The sequence below is a fragment of the Corticium candelabrum genome, chromosome 10 (assembly GCF_963422355.1).
Source record: "Corticium candelabrum chromosome 10, ooCorCand1.1, whole genome shotgun sequence".
Lineage (NCBI taxonomy): Eukaryota > Metazoa > Porifera > Homoscleromorpha > Homosclerophorida > Plakinidae > Corticium > Corticium candelabrum.
In genome coordinates, this window is record NC_085094.1 from 7,780,405 (window position 1) to 7,792,411 (window position 12,007).

Here is a 12,007-nt window from a genome sequence, read left to right on the forward strand (position 1 = left end):
CTCCGATGAATTGATCTTGTAAGCTGTTTGAGCACGATTGCTTCCAGCTCAACTGATGAACCATCTTTCAGAATGACATCAAATTTGACAATGTATGTGTCGAGTTCCTTTGAGTGATTTGCTGCAAAGGTTGATACAGAAAGTGATTCATTTCGTTCCACGGGAAGCTGTAATTTCTTCGCTAACCTTTCAGTCATAAAGGTACGTTGGCTTGCAAAATCCAACAGAAGGCGTGACATAACACATTGGTCATTTGCTACAACTAGAGACCGTACTGTTCGGAGTAAAACGTTTTCACCAATTGCTAAATTTTGAGTAGTATTCGCAGCGCCACTGCACGTGGAATCCCCGTCATCTTCAGTCTTTGGTGTTGTGTCGTTACCGACTATCTATTGGCTCTATTGCAGCTCGCTTACAGTGTCTACGCAATACTACACCAGACTACACAAGACTGGCTAGCCACATGCCACAGTACTATATACTAATGAGTACTAGGGGTAGTCCCAGAGTCCCTTACTCTACTACATTTGGTAATTGTATATCAGTTGTTACGGCAACTAATTCGAATCGACATAAGGCTCGGTTGTGATGGACTGATTGTTTACAGTGGTAGCACTTACAAAGATGTCTGTTACAGCACTCCGTGAAGGTATGTCCTTTCTGAAGACAGATAAAACATCGTCCCAGCTCACGGAGTCGTTGTTTCCTTGCCGGCAATGACTTGTATTCTGCACAATTTTCATTGTAATGTTTCTCATTGCAGAAAACACAAGGTAATAATGTTGTGTGCTTCTCTGTGTCGACTGGTCGAATTGAAGCAGCGACTGAGAGTGCTTCTGTAGAAGATCGCCTCTCCATCACTCGAGATTGTTGATTACTCATTTTCTTTGTATTGCTCGCTCGTCGGTTGACATTCTCACGAATCTTTACATAGTGCTTCAAAGCTTCTCTTACAGACTTAACTGTCCAGATTTCACTTGGTTTCTTAGATTCCTCCAACTTTATAACGGTATCCACGTGAAACTTTGACAGAATTTGTGGTATAAGCAGACGCTGATGATTGACATCTTTAGCCTCGTACCAGACCCTCTCGCGCGTCGTGCCCGGTTCCCGTATAACACGAAAACGCTGGAGAGGGTCTGGGTTCATACCGCCTACTTTCTTCACCTAGTGTCACCCCACGTCATCTAAGTGTCACCCCACGTCACCAACGTCAATACTTTCATACTATTAGTTCATTATGCTGTAACAATACACCTTTCTATCAAAGCAAATTAGGCATTACGCTATCTGTGATATCCCAGAATTGCATACATTCATTGTTTGTTTTTCGTTCGTCTATGCGACATGGAAACCGATTCATTCACAGAGCGATCTCCTGAGTTCGATTCACGTTACCTGAAGCTGTAAGGTCCAATGTGATTTGATCACCAGTAGCCTGGAGTCTATGCATGCACTAAGCGCTGCTCTATGACTGTGCTAGGCTACAAGAACAATATGAGTCGGGAAGCTCATCAGATAGAGTTCCAACGAAAGTGGTAATGAACAGCGTCAACTGTAGCTTGTTGGCCGCCGGAAAGGCAACGCTGTCTTCTGTGGACGTTGGCAAGCTAGTGCGCCTTGCCTTTGGATCAACTGTAGAGAGGAAAAGCGCCAGAGTTCACGGCTGCCGCTCATACGTTTACTGCGGTATCCGGAGAAAGAGTGATCATGAGGAAAGTCCAGCCAAACGTTCTTGCATACAAGAGTCATCAAAGGATATTACATCACCGACCTCTGACCATCTACTACGAATTACACAATTAGAAGCTGAGCTCAAACGTGAAAAGAAGCGCGGACAAGACTTGGAGGCTGAACTGCAACAATCAATTATTCAGAGTCAATCTATCCAGTGGCATCAAGTAGATACAGAAATTAACGCAGAGCTGAATGCGCTACAGAGAGCTGGAGGAATCATGTCAACAGGTCCAGTTGATGCAGCAGATGCATCTTCACTGACTGCAGACTTTAGTTTACATAATCTACACAGCCAATTACTTACACACGCTCCCAAAATTACATCACTGCTTTCCTCGATAGGCCAAACTGACACCACTACAGGACCAAAAGATATCTACAGCTTGGCAGCAGTCTGCTTACTAGCGAAGAAGGCAAGTGACAAGGTCAAAGGTTTTCAGCTTCTAGTTAGTTTGATGTTGGTTGCCAGGGCAACTAGTAAACAAGTCATTACTACTCTTAACCATATGGGTGTCTGCTTGTCATATAGTCAAACGTTTAGGTATGTGGAAAACGCTGCAAAGGCAATAGAGCAGAACAGAGAGCTTCAACATGGAGACTGGATCGTTGCCTATGACAACATAAATATTGAGAAACGTGTCACCCATGAGAGACATGCCAGACATACAGAGGCATGGAACTTCACGAGCCGTTTGGCTGTCAAAGTAGCCAGACTTCCCCCACCTGATTACAACACAACAGAATTACCACAATGCACTCGAGGAGATTTAGCTGTGGAAGACATTCTACCGAATGATGATGACGACAAAACATTTCACGAATCTGCTCAGACAAGAGTTCAGAAGGTACTCATACACAGGTTCAAATGCTGCAATCACCTTAAAGCAAGACATCAATATGACAACCATGACCACCCAACAACAAAATCTATTATCCACCCTATTGCAGTGATAGACATAGATGAAAGTTACACTGACAATAATGTTACTATTCTTGAAGAATTTCAAAAAATGCTGGCGATAGATGACACTGTTCAACAATGTGTTGTCGGTGACCAAGCGACTTGCAGGGCAATTCGTGCAGCTCGGCGTAGAAGGGTAGCAGATATTCCTTCAGCACGCCTCCTATGGGCGAAAGAGAATCCTGGTGATTTCCACTTCGCATGGGAGTGCCTAAAAGTCATCTTCCTCATATTTTGGGAGTCACATGATTTTCCTGGCTCATTGGCTCATCTCAGCAAACTGATCAACCGAAGTGGAGTCACCGCTGCTGCAAAAAAATTTCAACAATCCGATGAGTTCCTCAAACATGCATTAGAAGCACATCTGACTGCATCCGTCATCACCTTTCTCAATATATCTGCTACCTCAGATTTAATTGTACAAGATGCAACCGTTATAACGAACTCATGGCTAAACAAAACAGCAGAGAGATTCGCCAATGACGTGCTAGTTATAGGAACAGATGAAGATGACCATGATGCAGACAACCTGTATAATTTCCATCGTTCTTTTCTGCGCATGGCCCTCCTTTATGAAGATTTGAGGGAAGCCATCAAGTACGAAGATGGCCCAAGAGTTATCCAACATTGGCGAGTGTGGTTACTGTACTTCCTCGCAACAAAGAGAAGCAACTACAGCAATGAAGCAGCAAATCTCTTAGCCAATCTGAAGGCTGACTTTTCCAAGAGGCTTGCTTACATAGTAACTCACAACAGAGCTGTTAATTCTCTGGGCATACCTGGTCATGGGAAAGCAATAGACATGGCAGTAGAACACCACAATCTTGTCATCAAAACAGCTTTACGATCTTCTGGTGGCAGTATCACCCTCCATCATTTAAGAGTAATAAGCTTAGCATCTCAGCTATTACATGATGCTGCACTGTTATGCGATCAGGAAGTTCATGCTCCTCATGTAGGTACAAGGCATACAAGTACAAGTGCTGAAAAAGACATCCACATGATGACATCCAATCTATTGGCCAGTCAAGTCACTTGTCGGATTCCCAAAAGAAAGTTGCCATCTAACAGACATTTCACAACACCAGAGAAAAAAGGATATGAAGTTGCCTTATCCAAGCAATGGATTGCAAAGTTCCTAAGTAAGACAGACCTGAGAATTGAGGACAATCAGTCCACTGAAGACCATGAAGAAATTGATTTTCTTGATGACATACAGCTATGACAGAAATAGACACATGTACATAATATCGTAACTACTTGTATTGAGAAACATAGCCTAAAGTGAGTTACTAGTGATTTGTAATCTCTCCTAAAACATGTCTACAAGCTGAAGTGCTCCTTGTACCATCACTACTAATATTGGCTATAGTGCAAGGAATGTGAAACTCAATTAACTTTAAAACTGCTAAACTGAAGTCCCTTACAACTCCTAGTGACCTAACATCATTTTCTGATCGAATCTTATTACATTTTTTTACTAGTTTATCAATCACTAACATGGATAAGACCCCATCTAGTCCTCTCATTCTGTATCTTGTGCCACCTGCCGTCCTTCTAAGTTCAAGTAGTGCTTTCCTCAAAGCACCTCTCTGACCAACAACAACACGACGTGATCTCAACGGTGCAGATCTGCATGGAATAGGAGGAAGTGGTAAGGTGCAATCCACATCTGGCTGAAAAATATGAGGTCGCTCATCAGATGCATTGCAGAAGGAACAGCACAAATCACTATCAGGTAATGGCTCATCTGACTGCAAAATCTTGTAAACAAGAACTCTTCTCAAACAGACCTTATTTGAGGCAAGAGTCACAATTTCGTTGTTGCACACTGACAGCCTACGGTCCTGAGAGTGTGCCACAAACCAAACAAGGCACAACCTTAGTGGATCTCTCCCTCCACGTCCAGCAAGCTGCACAAGCTCAGATCCACTGTCTGGCAAACCGAATAGAATAACTTCACTGATGTCATCAATGTCCACGCCAAGGCCAAACGCACTAGTAGCTACCATGACTCGCTGCTTGCCACACTTGAATTCTCCATAGTGTTGAGATCGCCCCTCAAGTGTCATTGTGGCATGGTATTGTCCTACTGTACCCCTGGTTATACTACTGCAGCTGTACACAAGATGAATATACACTTTATACAAAACATCCTTTGATCTGCAAAATATAAGAGTTTTTGGAATATCTTTAGAATACTTTACAGAGGACAACATAGAAGCTAACAAGTGGAAGACTGACGAAATAGAGGTGGATGAATCCAAAGAAAAATATAAGTTTGGACGATTTAGAGATCCAGATACTAGAACATAGTCAGGCATATTCAGATGTTGGGTTACAGAAGTAATAAGGAAAAGTGGAGCTGTTGCTGAGAGAGCCATAATAGGGACAGTAGGCAGGCAAGAACGAATAAAACTTAGTTCCTTGTAAGAAGGTCTAAATGTAGACCCCCACTCTTCGATCAGATGTACTTCATCAATAGCAATGAAGGAGATTGCTGTCTTCAATTGCCTAGACAATGCGTTTCGCCAAAAACTTGATGTGATCGCTTCTGGAGACGTATAAACTAGACAAACCACTGTTACCCACCATTGCCTGACCAAAAGATTGTCCAATACTACTCACTTAGTTTGTACTTGCTGGAAGAAATGTCTTTCAACAGTTTCTCGTCTGACAAGGACGCAATTCGTGTGACAGACACTCCCTTTCTTACCAGTTTGGCGACCTTGAATCATCAGGAGGCTAATAACTAAAGCAAACTGGCTGCTTCAAGCAACTACACCTACCTGATCATGCATCAATGATATCAGCGGGCTAATGATCACACACACTCCGTTCAAGAGAAGGGCAGGCAGTAGGTAGCACAAAGACTTGCCGCCCGAAGTCTTCAGTCGAACAAACACATCCTTGTTCGAAAGAATCGCCTTGGAGGCCTCAAGCTGACCTTCACGAAAACTATGGTGTCCAAATACGTCGGAAAGAACAGATTTCAGACCGGGTTCAAAATTCGCGCTTTCAGAAGCCATTCCGCGCTTTGTGAAGAGTCTGCGCACAGCTGTGCGGATCAAGTACCCTATGCTATGTCTGAGACCTACCACTCTGGTACTAATAAAAAGATTCTACCATTACGTAACAGCCTACCCAAAGGGTTCCCACCTCCCAGCTTACCGTGTCTTGTACGTCTTCTGAAAACATCCTGCAGGTTGTTCAACGTAAGAGATATATTGGCGATCGAAGGAGAAACGCGTCCACGTCCAAGAGACTTTCTGTGTGACACATGAGAATAGCACTTACACTAATCGTGTTAGTAGCCCGAGGCTTTGTGACATACGAGCTAAGATGATCATCTAACAGCATAAACGGTAGGCGGTATGAACCCAGACCCTCTCCAGCGTTTTCGTGTTATACGGGAACCGGGCACGACGCGCGAGAGGGTCTGGTACGAGGCTAGACATCTTCATGTGTCTCAAGTTGTTTCAAGATCCGCTCAGTCGCATCATATGTATGTTGAACGTCTGCAGATTCGTTTGAAGCATTCGGTATCTTCTGAAATGAAGCGTATAGACTCTCAACAATAACATCCTTTCTTCCGTATTTGTCTCGAAGTGTGCGAAGTGCTATGTCATAGTTCTCTTCCATGACAGCTATTCCTGAAATAACAGCTGCTGCTTGCCCTCTAAAGATTCCTTTCAAAAAAAAGTAAACCCAGTGACAGATGGAAGCTCTTGCGTGTTAACCGATGACTGAAACATGTCCCAGAATTCCTGCCTATGTAGAACATCTCCATCAAATGTCGGTAGTTGGAGTTTCGGTAAAGTAACAGATTTTGGCCTCTCACGTCTATGGTCGTGGGCCATTGCTTCAATAGCTTCTCTGATCGCTTGAATTGCTTCAGCTTGCACAACATTTAGATCTTTCTCACCTAGTCTAGGTGCCGGCTCCAGCTCCACCTCTGCTATATATTGTTTCTTCAAGCTATCGAGTCGAGAAAGTTGGGTTTCAATCTTGGCTTCCATATCATGACAATCAAGTAAAACAGCAATGAAGCCAGTTTCGCCTTCAACCACAGAAGCGTATATCTGTTCTTCTGCAGTTCGGTCATCGCTCTGCAGATCCTTCAAAATATTAGCCCAATCATTATTACATCTCTACAATAATCTGCATCCTTTCTGAATTCGACTCGAAAGGTCTACCAATCGTGAAACTCTTACGTCAATATCTTCTATATCCTCTCCGGCTTCAACGTTTCTCTCAAAGATCGTATTTACCTCATCGAAATATTGCAGAAGTCTTGCCTTTGTTGGCCCGATCAACTGTCGTAATGGTCCAGACATTTCCTGAAACCCTCTTCGCAGCGCCAATCTTTTTGTCTGCAAATAACGCAAACAAAAGGTGAATCTATTAATTCTCTGAGAGAAACAGAACTGATGACTCGACAGCTAAGTGTCTAAAAGTCTCGAAATTACTGCAATATAGATAGGTAGACCTGAATGGAATCTAATGAGTCAACTACTAACTACTAACACCAATTGTCTTAAATAGATGATGTGCACGTGCATGCAAATCACATGTACTTGTCAAAACTGTCAATCTGGAGTGTGCACGTGCAAGCTAAATTTAGAACAACAGTTCTTGACTTCTGGCACATTAACAGTTCTTGACTTGTGGCGCAAAAGTCATGACAGCTTGTGTGTTTCGTCAAATTGAAAATGGCGGCGCACATTGTACGCGATTTGTCACTGAGGATTAAAATAGACGAAAGCTTGTCTGTGTCATATGACGAGGTAGAAGAGGCGGTGTTGCAACACGTACGCGTCGATGAAATAAGCTGCATAGCCTGAGTACAACGTCATCACTACCAACTCACTCTGAAGAATCAAGCAGCCAAAGAGACACTTCTGACGCATGGAGTAAACATCAAGGCAAGGCATTTCGCGTGCGAAAGCGTACAGAAACCAAAAACACAGTACACAGCACTGAGCAGTCACATTCAATGATTGTTGATGCCATTTGAAATAGACGATGATCACGTGACCTCCATATTGTGTAGAACGGGCACACTTGTGTGGACGAGGAGGCTAACTAGCAAGAAACACCCAACCATCGAAACGGGTGTCAGATTGTTTAAATTTAAGGACTGTACGGCTGACGACTTTCCTACTCCACAGTGGGTCACTACAATCTGATAGTGGGAGTTTGTGGGGAAATGGTGAGGCACTGCTATCGGTGCAAGAGTGCATCCCATTTAGTCAGAAATTGTCCCAAACCGGACACGCGTTCACATGACTGACACAATGAGATGGATGCTGACACAAGGATGAAAGAATATGCAAGTACAAATGCCTCGGAACCTATCCTGTGCGCGAGAGAGCTGATTCGCCGTTGACCAACAACAGCAGATCGTGGGATGAAACACCCGGTACACCAGACCTGCCATACCTAGAACTAGAAGACGCCACTCTAGACGGCGACAGACAATGCGGCGCTTAATTAATTCTCTTGGCGCGCCCTACTCTTTTTTTACAGTGGACAACTCGGACCTTCTTTTGGGGTCCGAGGAAGTGGTAGGGAACGAGTCAACTTCACAAGATGTTGAAGTGGGCAGGCTCCTCGAACAAGCAACAACTCTGGCTGTCAACGCCGCTACTGATAAAACTGCGCAGTGTGCGCCCGACCCTCACATGGATGACAAAGTTACCAACCCTTCCGCTAGTCTTCAGACCTCAGGAACAGTCGACTGGGCGGAGCCAACCGTATTGGCTGGCCGAGATCACAGTTACTTCGACACAGGCAAAAAAGACAACCCTGTGTTTGTCCGACCACTTTCCAAAAGAAGTATTGAAAAGGTATTCGTCGTGGGCTTGGTATGAGACAAAGAGACTCTATAGTGGAAAGAATTCCAGAATTTGTTGAGGCATCTCTTAAGATGAAAATACCACAGACTAAATATCTTAGACGGGCCATAGATTCAAGAAATGAACTTGTGAGAGGACTGGCTTTGCTAATAGTTAGACATAGTTATCCTGGACACGGATTGGATATGGTAGATGGTAATGTTTTTACGTGTAGGTTAAGTGATTTTGTGTGTTAGTTATGTCATTTGTCTACATATGTATGTGTGTGTGTGTGTGTGTGTGTGTGTGTGTGTGTGTGTGTGTGTGTGTGTGTTTGTGTGCGTGTGTGTGTGTGTGTGTGTGTGTGTTATGTTGCCCCTATGAGAAAAATACACCAGATTTGGTGTGATAAAAAAAATACATTATTATTATTAAACGCAGAAGAAAGACACAGAAATCTTTGAGAAGCCTTTCTCCATCGCCAGGCAGGTCGATACGTAGCAGATCACGATGAAAAGAACTAAATGTAATCATCCAAGAGGGAGAACCAATGATGCCTTATCGCCTGCGCGACGGAACAACGGTTCTGAGAAAGCCGCGAGATAAATCCCCATACTTCAGAAGAGTAGTGATGCTCCTGAGTCGATAGCTACACTTCCCATCAGCCAATAATTGCTCCTTCCTGTCCCACTTATTCCGTCTAGTCCTTTTCCTTCCTTCTCCTTGTTTTAAGCGTCCTCATGTCGGTCTTAACTATTGCTACCTTAAATGTCAATAGTCTCCGTAACCCATCCAAGCGTTTTGCTCTAAATCGCTTTCTCTGTTCTTTCTAAGTTGATATTGTTGGTGTTCAAGAGACTCATTGGGCTACAGATGAGGAAGCTCAAGAATGTAGTAAAGGTTTTCCTTCTTATGATGTCTTATGCAATTTGGGAACATCCTAGCAAAATGGTGTTGCTATTCTTATCTCCAAGCGCACTCACTCAGAATTTTGCTGTACTGGCAGAGATAACGATGGACACCTGATATCGGCATCGGTCAGCATAGAGGGAAGTGTCTACCACATTACGTGTGTATACAGCCTCTATACGAGTGGCGACAGAGTACAATTTCTTAGGTCGCGGGTAGAACCTCTTGTGGGACAGTCCAACCACTGCATCCTGGGAGATTTCAACGCTGTCATGGATCCACGCTTAGATAAATTCAATGCTTCGCGTGATAGACGCGATCTCGGTGCCCGTAGTTTAAGCTCGTTGATCAAGAGCTTTAACTATCAAGATTTTTATCGCTGTAGGTGTCCAAACGGTAGAGATTTCACGTGGAAACGACATAACGACCGGGTTACACAGATGTGTCGTTTGGATTTAATATTGTGCAGCGACTATTGTCTCAACATCAGCGAGGTCCGCAAAGACCCATGACAGCTAGTGTGGTCGGACCACTTAGTGGTACGCGCTTCTATACCTCTGGAAACCAGTACGAACCTAGGTCCTGGCTATTTCCACATAAACGTAGACGTATTAACAGACAACAGACAAAGTCGAAGACTTATGGACTGAGTGACGAGCAGAAAAACAACGGTTTTCTTCGATCGACGATTGGTGGGAGGTGGGTAAATGTCACTTACGTGATCTTACTCGCGCTCACTGTGAATAATGGGCAAGAAGTAGGCAAACCCGAAGGAAACATCTCCAAGCCACACTTTTCGAGTGTCACAAACGCTTGTCGGCCGAACGAGAGGATCGTAATAAAGCACACGTGATTGTCTTCGTCAAACTGAAAACGAGTTGCGCGCTCTGGACTGCTTGGATACCGCTTGTGCCAGGGTACGTTCTTGTCTACGATGGACCGAACGAGGAGAACAGTATAACGGCAACGACAGACGAACAATACGATGACAGAGCTGCATTACAAAGAAAACACTTACAGCGAGACGGAGGACATGTTAGAAGCAGCAGCTTCCTTTTGTGAACGTTTGTATTCTGCCTCCGCTATCTGCCAACAATCAGTGATCGACTGATCGCAAGCCTTGATCAAAGACTGACACAGGAAGACAGTGCATACTTAGATAGACCTATTACTGTGCAAGAGATACGTATGGCGCTGGCTTCAATAGCGAGCAATAGATCTCCTGGCGTCGATGGCGTTCCGGCGGAATTCTATCGTTGCTTCTGGAATCTGCTCAAGGCAGATCTTCTTGATGTGTATCATACGGCTATAAGTAACGTAGACTCGGTAAGAGTCAGCGGACAGGAGTGATCAGACTGTTACACAAAAAAATGAGCAAGGCGGGGCCTCAACAACTGGCGACCAATATCACTCCTATTGGTCGACTATAAAATCCTAACCAAAATATTAGCGTCTCGCCTGACGAGCGTATTACACATCAACGTCCACAAAGACCAGACGTGTTTGTATCCGGCAGATCGATTAAAGACAGCTGTCGCGTCTTACAAGACACTCGCGTCTTACAGACTACTATAAGGCGACAGACAGAGGAGCCGTACTCGTCAGCCTTGATCAAGAGAAGGCCTTCGACCGCGTCGACTGGTCCTTTCTCGACAAAGTGATGGCAGCCATGAATATTGCCGAGATCTTTCGTTTATATATTTCGACATTGTATCGAGACGTGTCGAGTCGTATCATTGTCAACGGCTGGATTTCACGAAAGATCCATCCATCGCGAAGAGTGCGGTAGGGCTTCCCCTTATCACCCATTCTGTATGTGTTAGTTGCGGAGACGTTGTCTTCTACTATCAGAAGTTCTTCCATCACAGGCTTGCAATTGCCGTAGACCCACAGAGTATTGAAAGTGGCACAATACGCAGACGACACTACCGTAGTTACGACTTCTGACCGCAACTTCCGTATTCTTCAACAGTGTTTATCTTTGTATCAAGACGACAGTGGGCACGAATTAATATCTCCAAGTCCCGCGGTCTGTTTGTAGGTCCTTGGAGGGACCGCACAGACCGGCCCATGTCTCTGTCGTGGACAACAGATAGCTTCAAACTTTTAGCTTCAAACTTTTAGGCATACACGTCGGTGCCGCTCGTTCCCTAAACGAAACGAACTGGCAAGGAGCAATTGACAAGATGCGGGTGGTACTTCACTTCTGAAAACCACTTGATCTTTCCCTTGCCGGACGTTCCTATGTGGCATGTACGCTCGCGGCGTCCAAATTGTGGTACGTGGCTTAGGTCGTCCCGGCACCCCCGCAAATGGTCGACAAGATCAACACTGCCATGTGGAAATTTATCTGGAAAGATCACGCCGAACTTGTAAGCCGACGAGTCTGTTGTTGGACCAGGCGCAACGGAGGGTTGGCCGGAATCGTAATTCACGACAAAGTCGCTGCTCTACAATTACAGTGAATCTCTAGACTAACAAGTAACGGCGACGACAATTGGAAGTATTTTGCGCGATTTTGGTTGGATCCAGCAGCCAGTCCTTTTGCCGACCATCGCGGCCT